The sequence below is a fragment of the Molossus molossus genome, unplaced genomic scaffold (assembly GCF_014108415.1).
Source record: "Molossus molossus isolate mMolMol1 unplaced genomic scaffold, mMolMol1.p scaffold_m16_p_1, whole genome shotgun sequence".
In the NCBI taxonomy this organism is placed as follows: Eukaryota; Metazoa; Chordata; class Mammalia; order Chiroptera; family Molossidae; genus Molossus; species Molossus molossus.
This window is the reverse complement of record NW_023425344.1, coordinates 180,326,649-180,354,462: the sequence shown is the minus strand read 5'-3', so window position 1 is coordinate 180,354,462 and position 27,814 is coordinate 180,326,649. Positions and strand designations below refer to the sequence as shown.

At 40.3% G+C, this 27,814-nt stretch overlaps 1 long non-coding RNA gene across 1 annotated transcript; it reads right to left on the bottom strand.

Annotated features, from left to right (window-relative positions):
* Positions 1-457: 457 nt before the first annotated feature.
* Positions 458-13,875, bottom strand: LOC118634844. Its single transcript, XR_004960416.1, has 3 exons — positions 13,735-13,875; positions 12,235-12,312; positions 458-4,212 (listed from the first exon to the last, which is right to left on the bottom strand). It is a non-coding gene; the product is annotated as an uncharacterized LOC118634844 (long non-coding RNA).
* Positions 13,876-27,814: the final 13,939 nt, after the last annotated feature.

Genomic DNA, 27,814 nt, shown 5'->3' with positions numbered 1-27,814 from the left:
ATTGATGGAGAAAGATAAGGTGACAAAGCAAAAAGTATGCAAATAAGCCTGATGCTAAAACAACAAAAACATCATAAGCAAAATCCCCACGTGATGGCTTCAGTAGGGTTTCTTCATCAGTAAGAGTCATTTGTTTCAGGTTAAGCATTCGAATTATTTCCTTCAATAGCTCTAAACCTCTGCTCTAGGAAACAAATAGGGTCTTTAACCTTTAACTTATACAACAGTTGCTATTTCTTGCTGATATATTCATATACATTCATAGTTTAAAAAGTACCTTTTACTTGATCTTTATCTAGAACATCTTTTTTTCCTTTTGTACAAATCTTGACCACAAAGCCTCACGAATTCTAGTAACACTTATTCTACCGTACAACCTTGCTTATGCAACTTTTACATGCCAAAACTATTATTGCTACTAAAATTCTACCTCTTGAAAGTTAATTTGTTTTATGGCTTTTTTTTTTTTTTTTTTTTGCAATAGGAAATATCCTTTCCTATATACTGTGCTATTTTGCATTCGTTACCTTTTCAGAGGTATTTTAAAATAAATGTTTAAATGCTTTTCAGAAATGGATTCTCACAGGCACTAAACTACTTGAGTCAAGAATACAACTACTTAAAGTACACTATGAGAATCTAAACCTGGGTCCCTGGAGAACTGCTGTAGAACAACAGTGTATTTTCCTAAGCTTGCTTCTACATGAGACACACCACATTAAGATAGTTTTGCATTTCCTATCATGCTAACTATAGAACCTGTCAATAAATCCCGGACTCTCCTAACACTGAGATTTAAAAATCACCTCAGAAAACTGCCACTTCCAATTTCTCAAGGCAGCTTTTAGAGGTAGGAAATTCTTTTCTACAGGAAGCTATCTTATGCTTTCAGAACAAAATAACTTTTATGTCTACAAGGAAAGTAGAAAAGTGAAAGCTGTCTGAGGTGGCTTGGCTTACTATAACCAAGCAAAAGAGTTAGTTATTACATGGCAACCTACGTAGGCTGTATTGGCTAAATTTCCAATTCCATGAAAAAGTCTGGAATCCCAACAATACACAATTCAGCAAATTTGGAAATAGGAAAAGCCCATGACAAATTAATTCAGGGCACTCTGAACTACTGACATATGACATGCTGCAGACAGGAAGTGTAAATGGTCTGCAGATTAGAAAAGCACTCACTTAAGCAATTAACACAGCATCTCAGTAAGACATGCAAAATAATTTCCTGATTCAAAAGGAGTAGGAAAATAATAAACCTAAATGACATAAAATGTGTAGACAGCGTAAGAACAATCTCACCTCAAACTAAGCAAAGCAAAAGCATGAAATGGAGCCACATTTTGATTTGAGGTTTCATTAAGACACACAGGCAGCTGGTTTCCAACTACCTCATGAGAAGCTTAAATATCCTCAAACAGTATTTCACATTGTGACCCCACATTACTATTCATAAATGAGTCTTTTTGGCCTTATCTCCTCTCCCCAGGGAGAATATCATGGATATAGAAATTTATGAAAGAAGAAAAGGTCTAAATTTTCCACTTTTTACACTATTGGTTATTATAGTAATTCATCCTGAAGTTTAAATTATTACTAGGCTCATGCACTAACCCCTAACATGGCACTACAATATGCTACCAAGCACTAATGCTTACAAAACTATACACATCTCAAAATGGAAGACATTGGTGATTTTGTTGTTCTGAAACAACTTGTAACATTTGTCCACAAGTATTAAAATATACATATATATATTTCTATTGCACATATCCCGTTTTTAACTTAAAAAAATAAAAATAAAACTGCCAGCTAACATGGATGAACAAAGGAAAGGAAGCAGGCACAGCTATAGATCGAGGCATAGTCCTACTGAAAATTATAACGCTTGCCATCAAGAAGGGGATCAAAATCACCAGGAAAAAACAATATATGTATGAAGTAAACACTGGGCAAATACATCTGGAATATACGCATTTTGTTAAATGCCATCTGCTGACAAGATGCTGAAACAACTTGGAAGAACATGAAACAATTCTCTTAGCTGCGAAATGAAAAAGTATAAAGCAACTTGAGAAGCTGAGTCTGATATATATTCAAACGAGTGGGCCAGAGATGGTTTCCCTGGTGCTGATAGTACAGGGTCCCTATTTCCTGTCAAATGATCCTACCCAAAGCTGCCAAAAAGACACCAGGAAGATGGGGAACAGACAACTAAAGATACAAATTCTCCATTTGATATTCTCAGTATACCAGTGGGACCCATGTATGTAAACTCCATTCTCTTTAATAATTCCAAAATACTAAAACATTAGGAAGTGGCTGGGAAGTTCCGTAGAGAAAAATTTAAGCTATTCTAATGCTTTACCATTTAGTAACCGCCCTCAACTGGAGAAAATTACATTTTATCTATATAATTATTTTTACTAAAAAGCTTTCTTATGCCAATTCAGATTGGTGGACCAATTAATCTAATCAAGAGTCCTCAGCATTTCCATTCTGGGCCAGTTCTATTGCTCTCAAATTTTGGTAAATCTGCCCTAAATGTATGGACCTAGGGTGATTTGTTCTTAATTTCATCTAAGAGGCTTTAAATTCTTTCTCTAACCCATAATGGTTTCATTCTTCTCACATAAAGACCTGACAATTCATACATTGGTCCTCTGTTGATTTCGAAACAAGAACAGCTTTACATTATAGTTATTCATCATATAGTTAAGTTTTAAGGGAAAGGGAAATCCATTTTTCTTATTGGAACTATTTTTCTTGTTTGAGGTTTTTTCAGATCTGAATTTCTTTTAAATTTACTACTGATCCAACCATAAGTTTGAGAACATTGCTTCTGAGGCCCATTCTCTGAGAACTGGAAAAGTTACCTGAGTCCCAGCCTTTTCAGCCTAACACTATAGCTATCATCTAGAAAAAGAATTCAAACACCCAAGTACTGACCTTGGGTCAAAGGAAAAAGTTATTTATACTTTTACAAAAAACAGAGCTATAGAATTTAAAACGGCATAAAGTCAGGTGGAAGTAAAAGACATTTTTTGCTTCCTTTTCTTAGAAGGGAGTTATATGGAAAGTTTTCTCATTTCCCCTGGTTCCTCCATGTCCAAAATTGAAGGCAGGTCATACTCTAGGGTCCATCACATCTTCTGAACAGAAAAACCACTTATGCCACTTACTTCCCGACTTAGCAGCAAGGAAAAAGTCCCAAGTGCTCCACAAAAAAGAATGAAGTAATCTGTAATATAGCAACCTCTCATCCTAGGGAGGTGAACAGGTTCCATCACTGGACTCAAAACTTTTCTTTCCTTTTTATCAGCCTTTCACTAAACGCAAGCATGCATTCACTGGGTTAGTATCTGCACAATACAGTCCACCCTTAGAAGAAGAAAAACATTTTAAAAATACCAAATGTCCAAAGACTTCTGAGAAAGAATGGTTTCCTTCTGTAGGAGAAAAATCCATCTTCTCATCCAAAATATGGATTTATACATGTTAAAATATGTACTTATACAGAGACTAGGATGGCTTATTCACATATGAAATTAACCTTGTGATATTGTTTTTATGCTTCTTTATCACATCAAAGGTTTCACTGCAAAACTGGACCTTTGTTCTTATCCACTCAATCTATGTCACAGGATGTATATGTAGGATGTATATGTGTGTGTGTATACACACACACACATATGTGTATATATTTATTTATTTATTTATTTATTTTTAGGATCTCTTTCATTTCAAATTATAACACATATCTGGAATTTACTGCTGCAGTCTCAGCTGTGCTTATGATGGTGGCTAAAACAGGAAGACATTTAAAAAAACCCTGATGTCACCCATACTTGCTGTTTATATAGTCTTCTGGTTGGGAACAAAAGGTTAAAAATGCACAAATACCACCATCTAAGCACCATTTTCAAATTAAATATCACCCTTCAGCTTGCAAAATAATTTCTTTACAAGCAAGCAAATGACGGAAGAAACATGTCAGTTGCTTCTTTCTTCCTGGAGAAGTTGGCAGGATGACCACATCCTTGGAGTTCTCTGTGTTGTACTTGAGAGGTGGAGAAAAAAGAAACGCAGCCTTTTCCAGTCCAAATCATGGAGGAAGAGTGTAGAGGAGGGATATCCACATTTCAAGATGAGGGAAAGTGGATGGACAGAAAAAGCAGGACTCCCCACTCCAGGAGACAACACAAATACCTAGAAATACAGGATAAACCAAAAACAGGAAGATTAAAACAGGTACTTCTTCATGAGCTTACTTTTAAAAATAAGAAAATAATATTTTAATTACACATTGACTAAAAGAAAATGTTCAACCATAACACCAAATTCAGTATCGTCATCAGAAAAGCAGAAGCAGAAGCCAGAAAAAAATATGTATCATACCAAACAGCTAGATTTATATGAAAACCTATATAAAATGAGATATACCCATTAATTTTCTCTTCTGTGAGTAATATACTCCAAGTTTTTTTTTCTTTTTTACTGATTTTAGAGAGAGAGAGGAAGGGACAGAGAGAGATAGAAACATCAATGAGAGAGAACATCGACTGGCCGCCTCCTGCATGCCTTCCACTGGGAATCAAGCCCACAACCTGGGCATGTGCCCTGACCAGGGCATGGGTTGATACTCAAACACTAAGCCACACTAACCGGGATACTCCAAGTTTTTACAGCCATAAATGATTTTACATAAAACATTTGTATTGCCCTGGCCGGTTTTGCTCAGTGGTTAGAGTGTCAGCCTACAGTCTGGAAAGACCTGGGTTTGGTTCCTGCTAAGGGCATGTACCTCAGTTGCAGTTTGTCCCTGGCCCTGATTGGGTCGTGTGGGTGGCGACCACTCGGTGTGTCCCTTTTATGTCGATGTTTCTCTCTCTCTCTCTCTCTCCCCCTCCCACTCTTTCTGAACAAAATATCAAAAAATGTCCTCGGGTGAGGATAAAAAAAAAAAAATTAAAAACATTTGTATTTAAAAGCAGTATTGTACTTCAAATTTGATGTCTAAATACTCAATACTCAAAACGTATGAATCATCTTACTTTGAATTATCTTCAACTACATAAAAACAATAATGAATAAAAATTTTGTAAAATGCAACTATAATAATATGTACTTATCTAGTATGATGACCAAATACAAGCATGTAAAAAACATTAGCAGTTCACTGTTGTTAAACATAACACTCATTAAATCGCAATTATCTGAAAAAGTCAATCAGAAAGTAAAGGACAAATATAATTCCACTTACACGAGGTACCTAGAATAAGCAAACACACAGAGACAGAAAATGGAATAGAAGTTACTAGGGGGTAAAGGGAGGGGGAATGGGGAGTTATTGATTAATGGGTGCCGATGTCTGGGATGATGAATAAATTCTAGAAATAGATGGTTGTAATGGCTGCACAATAATGTGAATGTACTTACTGCCACTGAATTGTACATTTAAAAATGATTAAAATAAATTGTTAATGTATATTTTATTTATTATTATTATTTTTTTTTTTATCCTCACCTGAGGACATTTTTTTATATTTTGTTCAGATAGAGTGGGAGGGAGAGAGAGAGAGAGAGAAACATCAACGTGAAAGGGACACATCGAGTGGTTGCCACCCACACGACCCAACAAGGGCCGGGGACAAACTGCAACTGAGGTACGTGCCCTTAGCAGGAACTGAACCCAGGTCTCTCCAGACCGCAGGCCAACGCTCTAACTACTGAGCAAAACTGGCGATTAGAGCACTGGCACATGAATCAATGACTTACGAGTTTGATTCTGATCAAGGGCATGTACCTCGGTTGCAGTTGTCCTGGCCTTACTGGGTCGTGCAGAAGGCAACCAGTTGATGTGTCCCTCTCACATCGATGTTTCTCTTTCTCCCTCTCTCCCCCTCACACTCTAACTGAACAAAAATGGAAAAATATTCTCGGGTGAGGATTAAAATGAAAGGAAAAAAAAAAAAATCAGCACTGGCCAGTGTGGCTCAGTTGGTTGGAAGATCGGGGCATAGTCCATATACCAAAAGTTTGTGGGTTTGATTCCTGGTCAGGGCACATACTTAGGTTGCAGGTTCCCAGGTTGAGGCACGTACAGAAGGCAATAGATGTTCTATGTCACATTTTGTTTCTATTTCTCTTCTCTTCCTCTAAAATCAATAGGCATATCCTTGGTAGGCATATCCTTGGGTGAGGATTTAAATAAATAAGTCAGATGCATATAAATAGCTTAAATTACTTTGGCTTACAAAAATGGCCAATAGCACTCCATTTAAAATTTTGATTTAATTTTTATTGATTTAGAGAGAGGATGATGGGAGGAGAGAGAAACATCCATTTGTGTTCCACCCACTTATGCATTCACATGGGCTGACTCCTTCATGTGCCCCGACCAGGGATCGAACCCACAACCTTGGCACACTGGGATGATGCTCCAACCGAGCTACCTAGACAGAGCTGGCCCTCTAAATTTACTATGTCTCTCTCATGTTGATGTTTTATATCTATATCTATATCTATCTATCTATAAATATAAATAAAATAACTTGAAATTGAATTTGAATAACCTCTTTTGGTTGAAGATAAGACAGTTCTGAATCAAAACCTATGAAAAACAAATATAAATTAATTCAGAATCAAATCAGGGAGAAGAGAACTACAAAACGTGTATTTGTTGCCAAAGCAGCAGTGTAAATAAGAGGAATAAATATAGCTGATCCATAGACAGGCCTTTACAATCCTGGGGCAACAGGGCTGTTTCATTATAAAAGCTTATTCGGCTGATTGAAAGCTTGCACCAGCCACTAGAGTAGGCAGTTTAATTCTAATGGCAAGATAATGGGCAGTAATGTTGAGGGAAAAAGAATATACAAGTTCTTTCCAGAATATATAAATCAAACAAGTACAAATCAAGCCTTTAACAAGAGCGCCTTTTCTTAATAAGGAACTGTGCAGATACTTTAAAATACATATTCCTGCCCGCCGGTGTGGCTCAGTGGATTAAGCATCATCCCATGGACTGAGAGGTCCTGGTTCCATTCCCAATCAGGGTTGCAGGCTCAATCCCCACTGCAGGTCATGGAGGAGGCAGCCAATCGATGTTTCTCTCTCAAAGTAATGTTTCTCTCTCTCTCCCCCTATAAAACAACGACGACAACAAATAAAAACATATTTTAAAAGTCAAAGTTCTCAAAAAAATAAAACAAAACAAAAAAAACCCTGGCCAGTTTGGTTCAGCGGTTGGAACATTGGCCTGAGGACCAGTCCTGGGTTTGGTTCCCGTTAGGGGCACGTACCAAAAAACGAAAAACAAACAAAATAAATAAAAGTCAAAGTTCTGCCCTGACTGGTTTGGCTCAGCAGTTAGAGCGCTGGCCTGCACACTGGAGGGTCACAGGTTCAGTCCTCGATCATGTGAGTTTGGGAAGCTATTGATCAATGTTTCTTTCTCACACAGATGTTCCTCTCATGTAGATGTTTCTCTCCCTCTCCCTCCCCCTCTTTCTAGAATCAATGAAAAAACACATCCTTGGGTGAGGATTAAATGATTAAATAAATAGCCCAGCCAATGTGGCTCAGTGGTTGAGCATCAATTCATGTACCAAGAGGTCACAGTTTGATTCCCGGTCAGAGCACATGCCCAGGTTGTGGGCCAAGTCCCCAGTGGTGGGCATGCAGGAGGTGGCCAATCGATGTTCTCTCTTACTGATGTTTCTATCTCTCTCTCCCCCTTCTTTCCTCTCTCTCCCATTTGACCCAGTGATCCCACTTCTAGGAATATACCCTAAGAAGCCTGAAACACCAATCAGAAAGAATATATGTACTCCCATGTTCATAGCAGCACTATTTACAATAGCTAAGATCTGGAAACAGCCCAAATGTCCATCAATAGACGAATGGATAAAAAGCTGTGGTACATATACACAATGGAGTATATGCAGCTGTAAGAAAGAAAGATCTTTTATCTTTTGAGATGACATGGAGGGACCTGAAAAGTATTATCCTAAGCGAAACAAGCCAAACAGAGAAAGACAAGTATCATATGATCTCACTTACTTGTGGAATATAATGAACATAACAGTCTGAGGAATGGGGTAGTGGAATTGGGGTACAGACTGACAATCCCCAGAAGAGGGGATGGTGGAGGAGAGATAAACCACAGAACTTATATGCATGTATGCATGAACAATGGACATGGACAACAAAGCTGGGGACAGGGTGGGGAGCGACCGGGAGAGGGGAATCAGTGGAGGGAAAAGGAGAAACATATGTAACAAAAATAAATTAATAAAAAAAAAGAAAACAAAGTTTTTTAATGATTAAATAAATAAAGTGACGGTAGTCTTTTTGGGGACCATGTCCTTTGACTTGTAGGGTGTGCATTCACTCCAGATGGTATCAAAATATACTAGTTGGTATCAAAATAGTGACTAACAATGAGAAGGAAGTGATAGTGAGGCAAGGTCATAGATGGAGCTTGGATTTCTGCCTTGATGTCCTGGATTACTTCTTCTAGGAGAAGCTAGCTGTTGTATTATGATGACACTCAGCAGCCCTAGAAGAGGCTGACATTGGAAAGAACTGAGGTCTTCCATCACCTGCATGAATTTGCAGGCCATGCGAATTAGCCACCATGGAATTAGATACGATGACTGCCACCCCAGCCAGTATCTTGACTGCAACCTTGTAAACGAGACCCCAAGTCAGAAACCCCTAGTTAAGCTGCTCCCTAATTTCTTTCTTTTTTGGAATGGAGGGAGAGGAGGATAAACACAGAGGTGAGAGACACACATAGACTGGTTGCCTCCCACACACACCCCATCTGAACCTACAACCCAGGTTACCAGGTTATGTGCCCTTGAATGGGAATTGAACCTGAGACCATTTAGTGGGCAGGCCAACACTGTAGCCACTGAACACACTAGTCAGGGCTCTGCTCCCTAATTTCTCACCCACATAAATCTGTGAGAGATAATAAATGTATACTGTTGTTTTAATCCACTAAATTTGAGCTAATTTGTTACGCATCAATAAATAACTAATATACCTTGCCTTCTAAGGACATGGATGTTAAATACTTCTTTCTTTGCTATGTAAATAGTAAATTCAGAACACATCTCACAAAACACAATAGATATCACTGTCATTCAAATTAAGTTTTGTTAGACAGTTTCTACCCTTAGATATACTAATGTAAAATTACTGCCTGAAGCAAAAACTCCTCAGTCATTTATCAAATATTTATTGAGTGCTTCCTTCCTTCGGTTATTTTTATTTACTTGAAAGTAAAAAATGTACATGATAGAAAAAGGGGAAATAGGACCACACAGTTTTTTGTTGTTGTTAATCCTCACCTGAGGATATTTTTTTCCACTGATTTTTAGAGAATGGAGGGGGAAGAGAGAAAGATCGATGGGAGAGACACAATGGATGGTTGCAAGCCCTTGACTGGGATCGATCCCATGACTCTTTGGTCCAAGGGCCAACGCTCTAACCACTGAGCAAAACCAGCCAGGTCTACAATGGGTTTTTTTGTTTGATGTGCCCCAGGCATGAAACAGCTCTGGCCACCAACACAGGTATCAAGCTAGGATGAATTATAGGTCCGCTTTGCCTGACTTATATAACAGCAATACCACCAATCAGGTGTCTCCTTGCCCACTGCCAGGGAGTGGTATACAGTGTTTCATGCATAACCTTTTAGAGATATTCTATGACTATATAACATCTGTATGAGTAGATTTACTTCCTCCCACAAATTAAAGCACACTGTACAACTGGTTCTGCAACTCTGCTTTTCCCTTTAATGTACATGAGAGATCATTCCATATCCAGAATTAAAGCTTCCTTGTAAGTACAGAAGCACCTACATTTATTTACATCAGTTCCCTATAGATGAATAGGTAAATCAATATTGTGCTATTCCAATATCAAGTTTCTATTACTGTTGATCTGGACTTATGATTCTAAATCCAAGCAATAAAGCCTCCCCTCTAAAGGCATATGATACTCTATCACCTAAAGGGCATTTTAACCCATCAGTTTTAATTTTTCTTTTCTTTTTTTGTTTTGTTAATCTTTACCAGAGGATCTTTATCTACTGATTTTTTAAATTTTTTTATTTTAATCCTCACCCGAGGACATTTGTCCATTTTTTGTTCAGATAGAGAGGGAGTAAGAGAGAAAAACATCGATGTGAAAGGGACACATCGAGTGGTTGCCACCTGCACGACACAACCAGGGCTGGGGACAAACTGCAACTGAGGTATGCACCCTTAGCGGGAACCGAACCTGGGTCTCTCTGGACCACGGGCTGAGGCTCTAACCGCTGAGCCGAACCGGCCAGGGCTCCTTTTCTTTTTTTTAACCTCACCCGAGGACATTTTTGCATTCATCTTCAGACAGAGTGAGAGGGAGAGAGGGAGGAAGAGAGAGAAACATAGATGCGAGAGAGAGAGACGTGGACTGGCTGCCACCCACACAACCCCAACTGGGGCCTGGGTCAAACTGCAACTGAGATAATGTGCCCTTAGCAGGAACCAAACCTGAGTCTCTCTGTACCCCGGGCCGTCACTCTAACCGCTGAGCCAAACTGGTCATGGCCTTAATTCCTTTTCTTAATATTGAAATCTACAGTTGGAGTTGTTTTACTTATCTTTCTTTCAATTTTTTTGTAATTGTGGTACAATACATGTAACATACAATTTATCACCTTTAACCCTTTTAAGTGTCCAGTTCAGTGGTATTAAGTACATGCATATTGTTATGCAACCATCACCGCCATCCACCTCCAGAACTCTTTTCATCTTGCAAAACTGAAACTCCGTACCCATTAAATAACTCCCCATTTTCCCTTCCTGCAGCCACTGGCAACCACCACTCTACTTTCTGTCTCTATGAGTTTGACTACTCTAAGTACCTTATGAAAGTGGTATACAAGATTTTAATCCTTAAAGCAGTTGTACATTGAACTTCATATAACACAATCAAGGTATATGACTAAGTAGATGTTATGGGTTGAATTCACGTTCAAGTCCTAGGCCCCAGTACCTTAAAATGTGACCTTATTTGGAAATATTCATTGTAGATATAATTAGTTAAGGTGTGGTCATATTGGAGCAGGGCAGGCCCCTAATCTCATCTGACTGGTGTCACACACACACACACACACACACACACGCACGCACGCGCGCAGAAAACTATGTGAAGACTGAAATTATAATGCTGCAAGCCAAGGAACTACCAAAAGTTAGAAGGCCTGGAACAGATCCTTCCTTAGTGCCTTCAGAGGCAGCATGGCCTTGCCAACACCTGGATTTTGGATCTCCAAAACTGTGAGGCAATAAATTTCTGATGTTCTAAGTCACTGTTTGGCGTTCTTTGTTATGGCAGCACTAGGAAACTAATACAGTAGGTATGAACCCTATTATACAGATCAAATATTGTCAATTGAGAGCACCTATCACCTCTTGCTCTTTGAGCAACAGAACCTAGTTTACTTCTGTGATAAATTCAGAAAATATCAACATCTGGCACAGAATAGACTCACACCTAGGAATAGCAAAGGTGAACTGAAAAGCTTTATAAATTAAATATTAAAATATCAATTTTTATCTATAATTAAAATTTAAGTGTGATTGGGCAAATGATTCTTTTTTTTTTTTTTTTAAATATACTTAGCACAGAGCATCGGCTCTCGAACCAAGAGTCCAGGGTTCAATTTCGGCCAAGGGCACATGCCTCAGTTGCAGTTCATCCCTAGCCTGATTGGGGGATGTACAGGTTGCAACCAATTTCTGTCTCTCTCTCTCTTGTCTTCCTCCTGCTCTACCTGAAGATAAATGTAAAAATATCCTCAGGTAAGGATAAAATAATAGTAAGGACATTTTTCAAAATTTTGTTCAGATAGAGTGGGAGGGAGAGAGAGAGAGAAACATGGATGTGAAAGGGACACATGGAGTGGCTGCCACCCACACGACCCAACCAGGGCTGGGGACAAACTGCAACAGAGGTACAATTCCCTTAGCAGGAACCGAACCTAGGTCTCTCCAGACCACAGGCCAATGCTCTAACCGCTGAGCCAAACCAGCCAGGGCTCGAATGTTAATTATTTATAGGCACTTTTGATGTTCATCTTCTGTTGGAGCTAATGGTTTATTGTTCTAGTTAGATACTTTCAAGTTGCTTAAACAGTATTTAGAAGCATTAGCCACTATTACTCACTTGCCAAATCCTGAGTTCAGAATTTTTTCTTTTCGAGATGAATATAAAAGCACCTAAAAGTCAAGGAAAATGTTCTTCCTGTGGTAAGGAAAAATAAAAAGAATATTACAGTAAAGATATGCATTCTTTTGCAAAATTATTCAAATGACTCAAGCTTTTCTAAAGAACATCACTATCACAAACTATTCAGAAGGAATAATAAAAAAGAAGTTACTGTCTACCTGCACTGGCATTAATTTTATAAAGATGTCTAAACTCTTGGAGCAGTGGTTGTCAAGTTTTTATGGAACACTGTCCCCTTTGATTATGATGCTCTATGTCCCCCACCCTTCCTGCCAGTCACCCCAAAACACCTTTGGTTTTGTATGGATGACCACTCCCCTCCTTAAGGTAGGGAGGAAGAATGTTCTTCCATTCCCCTGCCCCCATCTTCCTTCTTCTCCTAGCAGGCAGATGAAATGGAAAAACAAAAAACTACTACTCCTGACAAAAGCAACAGAAAGATCTTATAAGTTCTGATGTTTGCATACCAGCAACATTCATTTGTATTATGACATGTCATTTGAACTGGACCCAAATGACATGCCAGTTTTAAACAGTCTTCATCTATTCAGAAACCTAACAACGGGAACCCTTCCCAGAATTGAACTGAAAGACCAAGTGAGGAGTTACAAATAACAAAAAGTGATACCCCATAATGTTAAACAAGAACCGAATACAAATGCCTAACAGCATTACACTTTGCAACCCCATCACATTACACAAACTACGTTCTAATAATTCCAAAAACTCTCATTCTCTCTACAAATAAATTATTAAGTAAAAATTGTACACTGACTCTAGTTTTGGAAAACAACAACGGAGAATTCCACCGAGATCTAGAGTCAGCCGAGATTAATGCGCCATTAGGCAATTATCAGGTCATACAAGGACAAGCTGCTTATTCAGCTCTTTAAAGTTTGAGAGGTGGGAGTGGGAATGAAAGGATGTAGTAAAGTAACAAGGGGACGTGCACCGTACACACACTCGAATTAAAATCCTAGAAGCAACATGTTAGACCAAATCTCAAGGTCAACGGACCAGGGACACAAAATACCCAGAGCCGCAATAGGCCTGGATGGATACCGGAACCTCAGGCAAAACAGTGACCACGACGCCGTGAGGCGGGGAGTATAAATAAATCAACAAAGATATTCTTCAAAGGATAAACCGATGGCCGAACCAGCGGCTGCCAGACATATACACCCGCGTGGGCGCAACCACGCCCGGCAGCCAAAGACATGGTTTGGTACTAATGGGGTCAGTGGCGGGTCGAGGACCAAGTGGCGATGCGACACACCCCGGAAGGCGGGTGCCGGCGCCCTGGGGCAGCTCGGGAGGAAACCCATGCCCGGCCGATACCAGAGACGGCTGCGGGCTGGCTTCGCGCACTCCTGTACCCGTGCGGAGTTGGGCCGCGCCACTTCCTGCTTGACCCCCGACGTGGCCTTCTCGGCTTACCTCGCATGAACCAGCAGAAGCACTGGACCGGCCGGAAGCCGGCCCAAACCGGCCTAAAGGCCGGCTCTCCGCGGAACGCCTCAATACGCCATCTCAGCTCCTTCAGAAGTCCGCCAACCCTGCGGTGGCCGTTTCCACAAGCCCCGCCCCTGCCGCTGGTACTGATTGGATAAAGACTTGCGCAGGCGCGCTATCCTTTCGTAGTAGGTTGGTTGTAATGTACGTCAATCAATAGTACTAGCTACAGTCTTTCCTTCCCTTGTTTGTTTGATTGGTTCCCAGGGTTGAGGTAATAAGGCTAAAATGCTTTTGTAATTCATTTGTTAGGAATATAAAATTTCCGCGTAGAAGCAGTGTCACTTTGTGGTAAAGTAGTTTGGGTAGGCCGCATGACTATTTTAAGCCACCATTAGGCTAAACAGTACCACCAATAATTTCACTCTCAGGTCCTAGAGCTTTTATTTTTTCAATTGATTTAAGAGAGGGACAGGGAGAGAGCGAGAAAAAGAATTTGTTTTTCCACTTATTTGTGCATTCATTGATTTAGTGTCATGTGCCCTAACCAGGGATGAATCCCTGATCTTGGAGTATGGGGATGTCACTCTAACCAACTGAACTATCCGTCCAGGGCCTGAAGCTTTTAATCCTGGGCATAACACAACCTAGGCAAACAATTTAATAGCTCCAGTTTGCCTTCTGACTTTGACCCATTTTGTCTCTTAAAGTCCGAAACACTGGATTGCTCTTTACAGCTCTGATCAATACATGAGAGATTGATTGTCACTTTTCTTTGAGGGCCCTTCTGCTGAATGTTACTGGCAGCACTTTTGTTGCTCCCAACAGGCAACTGTAGAGCTCTTGAGATCTTTCTTCAGAGACTGTCCCAGGAAGGTAATTAGGAGTTCCTCTTCTGGGGTTCCACAAGCTGGCTCCTGGTGAGCAGTGTAGGTCCTCAAACACCACTAAGTCTTTTATCTGGGCCACTTCCAAGAAGTACAAATTACCAAGACTGCACCTCCTTGAGATCCAATTCCTAAGTCTTTGGATGAGGCCAAGGCATGTTATTTTAACAGAAGCATATGATAAAAGGCATCTAAGGGAAACCTACAGCTAATATCACTTATTGGTGAGACTTCATACTTTTCTCTTAAAGATCAGAAATAATGCAAGGACACAGGCTCCTACCATCTCTTCTCAACATTGTACTTGGAGGGTGTAGCCAGTGCAAGAGGCAAACAAAAGGCATCCATTTGGAAGAAATAAAACTGCCTTTATTTGCAGGTATGATCTTTTTTTTTTTGCATTAAAATTTTTTTTTTTCTTTATTGACTTTAGAGAGGGGAAAGGAGAGGAGAGAGAGAAACAGCAATGTGAGAGAACATCCTGCATGCCCTCACTGGGGATTTGGCCCACAACCTGGTCATGTGCCCTGACCGGGAATTGAACCAGCAACCTCATGGTGCATGGGTCAACGCTCAACCACTGAGCCACACCAGTTGGGCCAGATACGATCCTCTTTAGAAAAACATAAGGACCACCACCCCCCCACCCCCGTACTTGGCACCTTTGTTACATGGTAGTAGTTTTTGTTCCATTATGTTATGTTACTTTATACTGTAGTAGTTTTTGTTACTTAAAAATGTTCTGGAAATAAATACATTCTTTCTACAGCAGCAAAAAAAAAAAAAAAAGAAAAACATAAGGAATGCACACACAGAGAGAGCAAAAACAAAAACTACTAGAACTTATATGTTTAAGCAAGGTTGTAGGATACAAGATAAATATACAAAATTTAACTGTATTTCTCTATACTAATAACAAAAATGAATTAAGGAAATAATTGCATTCACAATAACATCAAAAAGTAAAACATTTAGAAAAAAATCTAGTAAATCAAGTCCAGGATTTTTACACCGAAAACTATAAAATATGCGAAGAGAAATGAAGGAAGACTAATAAGTGGAGAGATTCTCCATGTTCATGGATTGTTAGATTCAGTCTTGTTAAGATGGCAGTTCTGAAATTGATTAGATTTAATGCAATCCCTAACAAGATCCCAGCACTCTTATTTATTGGTAGATACTGATGAGCTGATTCTGAAATGTATATAGAAATACAAAGGACTAGACAATTTTGAAAAAGAACAAAATTGGAGTAATTACACTACCTGATTCCAAAACTGACTACAAAGCTACAGTAATCAGGACAATGTAGTATTGTCATGAGGATAGGCATATAGAATCAGTGGAATGGAAATTGAAAGTCCAGAAAGAAACCCTTACATTTATGGTCAATTTTTGGCCAAGGTGGGGAAAGGACAGAGTGTCTTCAGTTCAGGATAATGATTTTCCCTCCCCATAACCTTTATCCTCCCTATACCCTCCTCCACCTCCACCCACCCACTCCATTTTTTTTTTTATTCTCACCTGAGGACATTTTTCCATTTTTTGTTCAGATAGAGTGGGAAGGAGAGAGGGGAAGAGAGAGAGAGAGAGAGAGAGAGAGAAACTACAACGTGAAAGGGACACATCGAGTGGTTGCCACCCACATGACCCAACCAGGGCTGGGGACAAACTGCAACCAAGGTTCGTCATGCCTTTAGTGGGAACCGAACCCAGGTCTCTCTGGACCGCAGGCCGACGCTCTAACCGCTGAGCCAAACTGGCCAGGGCCACCCACTCAATTTTTAACGTTATTACTAAAATATTAAAATGCTTCCAAACTTGTTTGAAAGCAGCCATTGTCTCAAACCTGTTTCCCTCTCCTGCTTCACTCTTTTACTCAGAACTCTCTCAGACTTACCCTCTCTAGTCAACAACTGAAGGACTTACTGCCATGCATAGCAGAGATCTCCATCCCTACATTTTGATTGGCCAGTGCAGCATTAGTAGAATATTTTGAAGATTTATCACCCCCACCCACAATACAGGTATTAATCTTCCTGGGACCCAGGCAACTAGAGAAGAACCCAAAACAAAACCATTAAATAGTGTCAATTAGGATAATACAGATTGTTTCTCATTTCATTTCTCTTAACAACCATCCCCCTTCCTATTTAAAAATTCTGAAGATATAATTGTGGGTGTTCCCCAAAGCAAAAACAAATACCAAAAATTTTTGTAAAATACTATTATATTTACTTGGAGAACTAGTAATTATATTATGAGTTAACAAGCAGGAATTCTAGATCACCTAGATAAACCTCTGTTGTAATTTAGGAATTATTATTTTTTTCTTTATTGATTTTAGAGAGAGAGGAAGGGAGAGGGAAAGAGACAGAGAAACATCGATGAGAGAGAACATCGACTGGCTGCCTCCTGCATGCCTCCTACTGGGGATTGGGCCCACAACTTGGGTATGTGTCCTGACTGGGAATCGAACCGACAACCTCTTGGTGCATGGGTCAATGCTCAACCACTGAGGCACACTGGCTGGGCAAATTTAGGAATTCTTTTTTTTTTTTTCACTCCTCACCCCAAGGATACTTTTCTATTTATCATCAGATAGAGTGGGAGGGAGGGAGAGACAGACAGAGAGAAACATCAATGTCACAGAGCCACATCGACTGGTTGCCTCCCACAAGACCCTACTAGGACTGGGGATGAACTGCACTGAGGTATGTGCCCTTGGCCAGAATCGAACCTGTGACTCATTGGTCCACGGACCAACACTCTTAACTGCTAAGCCAAACCGGCCAGGGCAAATTTAGGAATTCTTAAACATCTCTGACAAAAGTAGTCATTCAAGATTTTGCTTAGGCCTATGGAGAGACTGCTGGGTACCCCCAGTCTTTCTACTTCCTTCCTTAGGAAAAGGGATCATATATTTCCCAGGCTTCCTCACCAGTCAAGTCTGGCCATGTGACTAACCAAAAGAAAAATGGTCATTCAAGATTTTGCTCAGCATGGGGCAGGATTGGGAGGTGGGGTCTAGGGGGGAAAGGAAGAAATATCTGTAACAAAAATTAATAATAAAAAAAAAAAGATTTTGCCTAGCAACCAACAGCTAGGAAGGGCATTAGCTTTGGGGATATTCTGTTCTTCACTTAAATAATTATAATTAAAAAATTCTTCCTAATTAGAATAATATGGAATCAAACTATCACTTCCATTCATTGTTAATAAATCTTATATAATGCTTAGCATGTGTCAGAACTCATTTAATCCTATGAGTTTGATACTGTTATCATCATCATCATAACCTTTATTTTACAATTAAGGAAAAGGACGCAGAAGGGTTATGTGGACTGTAGGCCGATGCTCTAACCGCTGAGCCAAACCGGCCAGGGCAGAAGGGTTATGTGAATTGCCCAGGTTCATGTGCTCAGTTAAGTGGCAGAACCAGGATCTGAACCCACCCAATCTCTTTCCAAAGCCTATGCTCTTAAATTCTACAGTAAACTATGCCCTCTAGAAAAATAACTTGGAGCCTTTCAAGGACAGATCCTTAGCAATCTGGTAATAGATATTAAATATTTGAAGAGAGCTACTCCTTTTCTCTAGGTTAAAGCCTCAATTCCTATAATCACTCATGATATAAGTTGCCCTGAACCTCTCACCATTTTGCTTCTTGAGAATACATCATTTTGTCTAATATCGTCTTAAAAGGTGATAGTCTTCAAACTTGTGACATCTTAAAATACACAAGTATCTCTTGCGTGTTTCTCTCTTTTTAGCCTAAATAAGGGAATTTATATTTATCCTTGTTAAAAATTTAGATTGTTGGGGAGTAAAATAATTAAAAGCATGGACTCTGCAATCAGAGTTCCTAGGTTTGAGACCAGACTCTACCACTAACTAGCTATGTGACTGAAATCTTGGAAAAAAAATCATTTAGCCTTTCTATGACTTAATCCCCTCACCTAAAAGTGTTAATAATAACGTACCTGCTTCCTAAGGTTGTAGTGAGGATTAAAGATCTGTCAAGTACACAGAAAAGTGCCTTGCAATTGGTAAATGCCATATAAATATTAGGCATTATTGATTGAACTCAAACTATTAAAATAATTTAGTCTCGCCCAGCCTGTGTGGCTCAGTGGTTGAGCGTCGACCCACGCACCAAGAGGTCACCAGTTTGATTCCCGGTCAGGGCACATGCCCAGGTTGTGGCCCAAATCCCCAGTGGGGGGCATGCAGGAGGCAGCCAATCAATGTTCTTTCTCATTGATGTTTCTTTTTCTCTCTCTCCCTCTTCCTTTCTCTCTAAAAATCAATGAAGGGAAAAAAAAAAAAGTACCAGCTGTTAAAAAATTTTTTTTAGTCTCTGTTCTTCAAGAAGGGACTATATTAACAACTGTTAAGGCTTTATGTTACTTATAAAAAATTTTTCTTTATTGATTTTAGAGAGAGAGGAAAAGAGAGGGCAAGAGACATAGAAACATCAATGAGAGAGAATTATCGACTGGCTGCGTCCTGCATGCCTCCCACTGGAGGTTTGGCCCATAACCTGGGCATGTGCCCTGACCAGGAATTGAACCAGCAACCTCTTGGTGCATGGGTCGATGCTCAGCCACTGAGCCACACTGGCCGGGTGCATCCTTCATTTCTGACTGGTCCTTTTTAATGTTGTTGATAATAACGTACCTGCTTCCTAACGTTGTTGTGAGAATTAGAGTTAAGATGTTCTCACTAAGTTCCTTGGAGTTCTTCTTAAGTTCCCACTAAGTTCCTTGAGCATCCTTATAACCAGTATTTTGAACTCTGTATCTCATTGCTTATCTCCATTTTGTTTAGTTGTTTTCCAGGAATTTTGTTCTGTTCTTTCATTTGGGATGTTTCTTTGTCTCCTCATTTTGGCTGCTTCCCTGTGTTTGTTTCTATTAGGTAGAGTTGCTGTGTCTCCTAGGCTTCAAATGGTGGCCTATTGTAGTAGGTGTCTTTAGGGTCCAGTGGCACAGCCTACCTAGTCACCCAGCTGGGCCCTCAAGGTGCATCCCTTGTGTGGACTGTACACCCTTCTGTTGTAATTGAGTCCTGATTGCTGTTGGCATGTCAGTGGGAGGGTTTTACTCAGGCTGTTCAGCTGCAAGGACTGGCCTCTGACTACCTTGGAGGATCAGCTGTGTAGGGGCCCAACACACAGAGCAAGACTTTCTTCAGCAGGGCCCTGGTACCCACTGGGTCCACTCACTGAGTGTGTCACTTGTGGAGGTGGTTGGGTGGTGGTGCTTCAATGTGGTCTGAAGATGTCCACTGGGTGTGCTGGCTGAGGGACAAGGTCAGACACTGCCTGTGTTCTATCCAGGGCCACAAGGTATAAGCTATAAAGTGATCTGCCGATGGCTGCTTTTATGCTGGGCTTGGAGGTGCCCAGGAAAAGCCAAGTTGTGAACCAAGGCTGGCTGCTTCTAGTGCCAGGCCTGGGGCCACTTAACGAGAGGTATGAGCTAGCTGAGACCAGATGCTGCTTGTTTGAGAAATTTAAGGAAACTATGAAGCAGGATCCAAGACAGGCCAATCCTATGGTTAAGCCATTGGAAACAGCTTGGGTGGGCCGGAAGGCTGGGTGGGGCGGGCCTCAGGGAATCACCAGGGCGGGCAAACAATGTGAGCCACTTGCTGGAGTCCCAGATATGGCAGCTGTCTGCTGCCTGGGGAAAGGGCTCACCAAAAAAACAATAGCCTCCACCAGCACGTCTGTTTGGGAGAAAGCTGCCCCTCCAGCTCTCGCCCTGATGCCAAACAATTCAGTTCTTCACTGTATGTCTCTGGTGCCTTTCAAGCTGCCTCCCCTGTATTGAAGCCTGGCGGATGAGAGTCTGAGTAAGTCCTTGCTCTTGCCCTGTAAGAGGAGCTGCCTTTGGACTCCAGCAGCCTCATTCTCCCTCAGCCTCAGTTCCTGCTGGTTTTTAAGCCAGAAGTCATGGGGATTCTCTTCCTGGCACATGTACCCTGAGCTGGGAGCCTGGTGTGGGACAGGGACCCCTCACTCCTCAGGAGGGATCTTCACAGCCCATTTTTTATCTGCCACACGTGTGTGGGACCAGCCCAGGTGTGTCTCCGCCCCTCCTACCAGTCTTGATATGGCTACTTCTTTAATTTCGTAGTTGTAGGACTTCCATTCAGCTCTATTTCAGGTGCTTTTGAATGATGGTTGTTCTGTAGTTTAGTTGTAATTTTAATGTGGTCATGGGAGGAGGCAAGAACTGCATTTACCTACACTGCCAACTTGACCAAAAGTGATCTGAACACAAGTAATTTTAGAACATTTTCATTACTCCAAAACGAAACCCCACATCCCTTAGCTGTCACTCCCCAATCTCACAGCCCTACTAATTGTAGAATCATACAGTATTTGTCCTTTGTGACTGATTTATTTCACTTAGCATAATGTCCTCAAGGTTCATGCATATTGTTGTAGGCATCAGAATTTCCTTCCATTTTGTTTTATTTATTTATTTTTTAATCTTCACCAGAGGATATTTTCCCATTTGTCTTCAGATACAGTGGGAGGGAAAGAGGGAGAAAGAGAGAGCGAGAAAAAGACAGAAACACTGATGTGAGAGAGATACATCAATTGGTTGCCTCCCGCACGACCCCACCAGGGCTAGGACAAAACTGCAACCGAGGTATGTGCCCTTTGACCGGAATCGAACCTGAGAGTCTTTGGTCCGAGGTCTGACACTCTAACTGCTAAGCCAAACCAGCCAGAGCAGAATTTCCTTCTATATTTCATTGTATTATGCACCACATTTTGTTTTCCATTCATGTGTTGATGGACATTTGTTTCCACCTTTGGCTACTGTGAATACTGCTTCTATGAACATGGGTGTAAATATCTCTTCAAGACCCAGATTTCAGTTCTTTTGGGTATATACCCAGAAGTGGAATTTCTAGATCATATGGCAATTTTTTATTATTATTATTCTTGTTAATCCTAACCCAAGGACATTTTTCCATTGATTTTCAGATAGGGTGGAAAGGAGGGAGGGGGAGAGAGAGAGAAACATCAATCGGTTGCCTTTCACACGATCCTGACCATGGCTGGGGATCGAACCTGCAACCCAGGTATAATCCCTTGACCAGTGATTGAACCCACAACCCTCTGGTCTATAGGATGATGCCCTAACCGCTGAGCCAAATCGGCCAGGGCAGCAGTTCTTTTTTAAATATTTTGAAGAACCATACTGTTTTCCACAATGTCTGCACCATCTTATATTCCTACCACAGTGCAGAAAGGGTCCATAATTGAATTATTTGTCTGTTTATTATTGAGTTGTAATTTACATATTATAGGTACAAGTCTCTTACCAGATATGTATTTGCAAATATTTTCTGGCATTCTATTAGCTTCTTCCTTTCTTGATGGTTGGTGTCCTTTGAACCACAAAATTAAAAAAATTTTGTTTTATTTATTTATTTTAATTTATTTTACATTTATTTTTGTTACAATGTTTCTCCCCCCCCCCCCATTGACACCCTCCTCCTCTTCCCTCCCCGCCCTGTCCCCAGCTTTGTTGTCCATGTCCACTGGTTGTGCGTACATGCACATAAGTTCTGTGGTTTACCCCCACCCCCCCCCCACCTCCTCTTCTGGAGATTGTCAGTCTATACCCTACTTCCACGTCTCTGGGACTACCCTGTTCTTCAGACTGTTATGTTCATTATATTACACAAATAAGTGAGATCATATGATATTTGTCTTTCTCTGCTTGGCTTGTTTCGCTTAGGATGATTCTCTCCAGGTCCCTCCATGTTGTCTCAAAGGATAACAGATCTTTCTTTCTTACAGCTGCATAGTAGTCCATTGTGTATATGTACCACCATTTTTTTTATCCATTCGTCTACTGATGGACACTTGGGCTGTTTCCAGATCTTAGCTATTGTAATTAGTGCTGCTATGAACATGGGGGTACATATATTCTTTCTGATTGGTGTTTCAGGCTTCTTAGGGTATATGCCTAGAAGTGGGATCACTGGGTCAAATGGCAATTCAATTTTTAATTTTTTTAGGTAACACCATAGGGTTTTCCATAGTGGCTGCACCAGTCTGCATTCCCACCAGCAGTGTACTAGAGTCCCCTTTTCTCCACACCCTCACCAACACTTGTTTGATGCTTTGTTGATGGCGGCCATTCTGACAGGTGTAAAGTAATACCTCACTGTTGTTTTAATTTGATCTCTCTGATGATTAGTGATGTTGAGCATTTCTTCGTTAGTCTCTTGGTCATCTGTATGTCCTGTTTGGAGAGGTGTCTATTGAGCTCCTCTGCCCGTTTTTTAATTGGGTTATTTGTCTTCCTTTTGTTGAGCTGTACGTGCATTCTATATATTTTGGAAATTAATCCCTTATCTGATGTATCATTGGCCATTATGCTCTCCCATACAGTGGGTTGCCTTTCCATTTTCATGGCTGTTTATTTTGCTGTGCAGAAGCTTTTGAGTTTGATATAGTCCCATGTGTTCATTTTTTCCTTTGCTTCTGTTGCCTTAGGTGATGTATCAGTGAAAATTCTGCTGCATATGATGTCTGAAATTTTGTTGCCTACATTTTCTTCTAGGATTTTTATGGATTCACAACTCTTTTATCCATTTTGAGTTTATTCTTGTGTATGGTGTAAGTTGATGTTCTAGTTTCATTTTCTTGCATGTAGCTGTCCAACAAAATTTTAAAATTTTGATGGCGTCCAGTTTATTTTTATTTTGTTGTTTGTTCTCATATCTAAGAAACCATCACCTAATCCAAGGTCATGAATATTTATATCTATGTTTTCTTCTATAAGCTTTATGGTTTTAGCTCTTACATTTAGGCTTTTCATACATTTTGTCTGATTTTATTTTTGGTGTGAGGCAGAGGTCTAACTTCATTCTTTTGTATGAGGATAGCAATGGCCCCCATTACACCAAATGACTATTGTTTCCCCTATTGATTTGTTTTGACATCCTTGTCAAAGATCAATTGACTATAAATGTGAGGGTTTATTTCTGGACTCAACTCTAGTCCATTGCTTGATAGTTAGTTTATCTTTACGCCAGTATCGGTGTCTTTATTTTCAAATTGGGATGTGTGATTCCTCCCATTTTGTTGCTATTTTTCAAGACCGTTGACACTGATCTTTTAGATTCTTCATGTATGGTTATTCAACTATCATCTTCAAATACATCAGCTATAACTCAACCCAATTTTTTCCATTTTAACTATATAAATACAGCCATATGCTCTGTGAAACACAACATTGCTGTGCCTATATCACTGATCTGACAAACAAACTTTTTGTTGTTGTTAATCCTCACCTGAGGATTTTTCCATTAATTTTTAGATAGAGTGGAAGAGTGGGAGGGGGAGAGAGAGAAACATTAATGTGAAAAAGACACATCAATTGGTTGCCTCCCACATGACCCTGACTGGGGCTGGGGATCAAACCTGCAATCCAGGTACGTGCCCTTGTCTGGAAATCTAACACAAGACCCTTGGGTCTGTGGGCTGACACTCTAACCGCCGAGTTCAATCTTCCAGGGCTGACATATGAATTTAATTAAGCTTTGAAATAAGTGACGGGAGAATAACTCGGCATAGTTAATTCTTTGCCAAACACATCAGCATCCTGGTGATCATCAAATTCTTTTCCATGTCTTCACAAACCATGTAATGACCCAATTCTGCTGGGGAATAATGTCAAACAGGTGAGTGAATGAATCATTTCTGAAATCTGCCCTTTCCCTTCTGCAAACTTTGCTGGTATATGCCTTTTTCTGTTCTCTAACCATTTCCCAATAGCTATATCTCCGTGATTATGAAGCTACCAAAATTGCCTCTTATCTCATGGGCACACGTGAGGAGTTTACAGAATGCAGTCTTCTGTTGCAAACAGAGTGTATTCTTTAAAAAAAATTTTTTTCTTTATTCATTTTAGAGAGGAAAGGAGAGAAACATTGATGAGAGAGAACGTTGAATGGCTGCTTCTTGCATGCCCCCACAATCTGGGCAGTGCCCTGACCAGGAATCAAACTGGCGACTTCTTGGTGCATGGGTCAACGCTCAACTACTGGGCCACATTGGCTGGGCTACAAATAGAGTGTATTTATTTTCAGATTTGTGATTCTGGCTCCACAATGCAAGAAGAGACAGAAGGCAGCACAAAATACAATTGAAATTTAGTACAAAAAAAAAAAGTTTCATAAAATAATTAAAGTCTCCATGGCAGTTTTCTCCCAACTGATGTCCTGCAGATTTTTTTTCTTTTAATTTTAATAACAGCTAGAAATTTGTTATTCTACTGGCAGAGAAGACAGTTCCTACCCCCAAGAAATTTAGCATCATGGACAATAATTGCCTTTTGTCTCCACTGTCCATAAGGTTGTTTGCAAACACAAGCTTCTAATCCATGTCCCATTTGATGTTTGACATCATGAAATATTTCCTTTTCCAAAGTGATAAGGAAAAAGATGTGACACCTATAGAAAACCAGACACGGCATCACTGGGCTCTACTGGTACACATAGTATTGTTACATAGATCCAGGTACAGCCTGAATTACATGCAGTAACATTTTTTTTTTTTTAAATTCTCAGGAATGTTTCACTTAAATAAATTTCCATTTTACTAAAGCTTAAACCTATAAGCACCAGCACATTTTAGACCACTTCTTGATAATTTGAGGTTTTTTTCTATAAACTCATGCCGTGATAGCTTCTGGGTTAATGAACTGCTTAGAATTATTTGGTCTATAATGGAATGTCTACTGAGTTACTTGGTTTTTCTCTAGTCTCCTCCTTTGTCAGCTGCCCTTCTTTTTACTTTTTATTTATTGTTTTGAGAAAAAGAGAGGGAAGGAGAGATTGATAGACTGATTTGTTGTTCCACTTATTTATGCACCCTTGGTTGATTCTTGTGTGCCCTGAGTGGGGAATCGAACCTGCAACCGTCATATTATTATTTTTTTTCATCCTCACCCGAGGACATTTTTTCGTTTTTTGTTCAGATAGAGTGGGAGGGAGAGATAGGAAGAGAGAGAGAGAAACATCGATGTGAAAGGGACACATCGAGAGGTTGCCACCCACACAACCCAACCAGGACCAGGGACAAAATGCAACCGAGGTACGTGCCCTTAGCGGGAACCAAACCCGGGTCTCTCTGGACCGCAGGCCGACGCTGTAACTACTGAGCCAAACTGGCCAGGGCAACCTTCGCATATTTGGATGATACTCTAATCAACATACCCATTAATAATGGTGTTTGATATCTGTTGAAGCAGCCCAGGGACATTGGATTAATTCTTTGGTCTATGGGCCAACACTCCAACTGCTGAGCCAAACCGGCCAGGGCATCCTAGACCAACTCTTATTTCTTCAGCCACCTTCAGGTACTAGATATAACAATTCACCTATTTGGCCCTGACTAGTTTGGCATAGCGGTTAGAGTGTGGGCCCGAGGACCAAAGAGTCGCAGGTTCAATTCTAGTCAAGGAAACATATCTCGGATGCAGGTCAGTCCCCAGCCCTGGTTGGAGTTGTGCGGGAGGTAACCAGTCGATGTGTCTCTTTTGCATTGATGTTTCTCTCTCTCTCTAAAAAAAAAAAAAAACCAACAATGTTCATTTAAAAAAAAATTTTTTTTTATTAGATTTGAGAGAGAGAGAGAGGGAGGAAGGGAGAGAAAAAACATTGATGAGAGAGAACATCAATTAGCCACCTCCTGCATGCTCTGCACTGGGGATCTGGCCCACAACTTGGGCATGTCCCTGACTGGGAATTGAACTGGCGACCTTTTGGTGCATAGGTCGATGCTCAATCACTGAGTCACACTGGCCAGGCAACAATGTTCATTTTTAAAAGCCAATTTAATCTTGTATTTTATTCCATTTATGTTCAAATACATAATGCATGGATAGAGCAGAAGGGAGCAAGGGAAATACAATTGTTTAAAGAGATTCTCCACAAACTTTATTTAATGTTGTAATGATTTTATAATATTTTTTACAGTATTGTTTTATTTTAGTCACAGACTGGTATAGCTATGGACATGGTCAGTAACATTAAGGTTTCTCTAAAATTGTCTATACAGTCACTCCATCTATTTTTCATTTTTTCCAAATCCTAACAATTAGACTCAAAGCAAAGCAAAGATGAAACACTGTGCATGTCATTTTGAATGGATTTTGAGGCAGAGGGATGGCAAAAGGAGAAGAGGGTATTGTGTTAAGAGTTTATATGACTGATTCCAGAATGTCACTAAATCTTAAAATAAGAAGAGATATTCATACGCTACACAGATTAAGCAGTCACTAATGCTTGAAGACATGAAAAGCCATGTAATAATAACTGTGTACAATATGTAGTTGAGATTGCACATGCATGAGTGGGTAGACAACGTAATAACAGCAATAGACAGATACCCCATATTTTAGGCCTTTTCTACATTTAAGGAGCCAGGGAGTCAAGAACAGAAACTGAGCCCTGGCCAGTTTGGCTTAGCGGTTAGAGCATCGGCCCGTGGTCCAGAGAGACCTGGGTTCAGTTCCCGCTAAGGGCATGTACCTCGGTTGCAGTTTGTCCCCAGCCCCAGTTGGGGTTGTGTGGGAGGCAGCCACTTGATGTGTCCCTTTCACATTGACATTTCTCTCTCTCTTCTCTCTTCCTCTCTCTCCTTCCACTCTATCTGAACAAAAATGGAAAAATGTCCTCAAGTGAGGATAAAAAAAAAAGAAAAAGAGCAGCAATTGAATCTTACCTGGAGTGAGTGGGAAGAGGCTGACAAAGCTGTGCTCAGAGGCACACAGTGCTGGCCCACACCAGGCAGCACCTGAGATCTGCATTTAATAGCACAGACAAACCTAAGGGAGACACTGTAATTTCAAACTTGAAGGTGATTAAGTTATATAAATTTCTTATAAAACACACGAACAAAATCAGCCACATTAGATTGTTTTTAACTATAAGAATTTATTATTGATGGATTGGAGAATACAGTTTTAATGGAACAATAAGGCACAACTGTGGATTAAAACAGTTTGCTGTACAGCCAAAAGGAGGAAAAAGTCATAATCTCAGGAACTTTAAATATGCAAGTCAGGGAGCCTTTGAAATACCTCTCTAGCAGATCAGTGTCAGACAATTCTTCCCTTTTATACAATTCCTATACT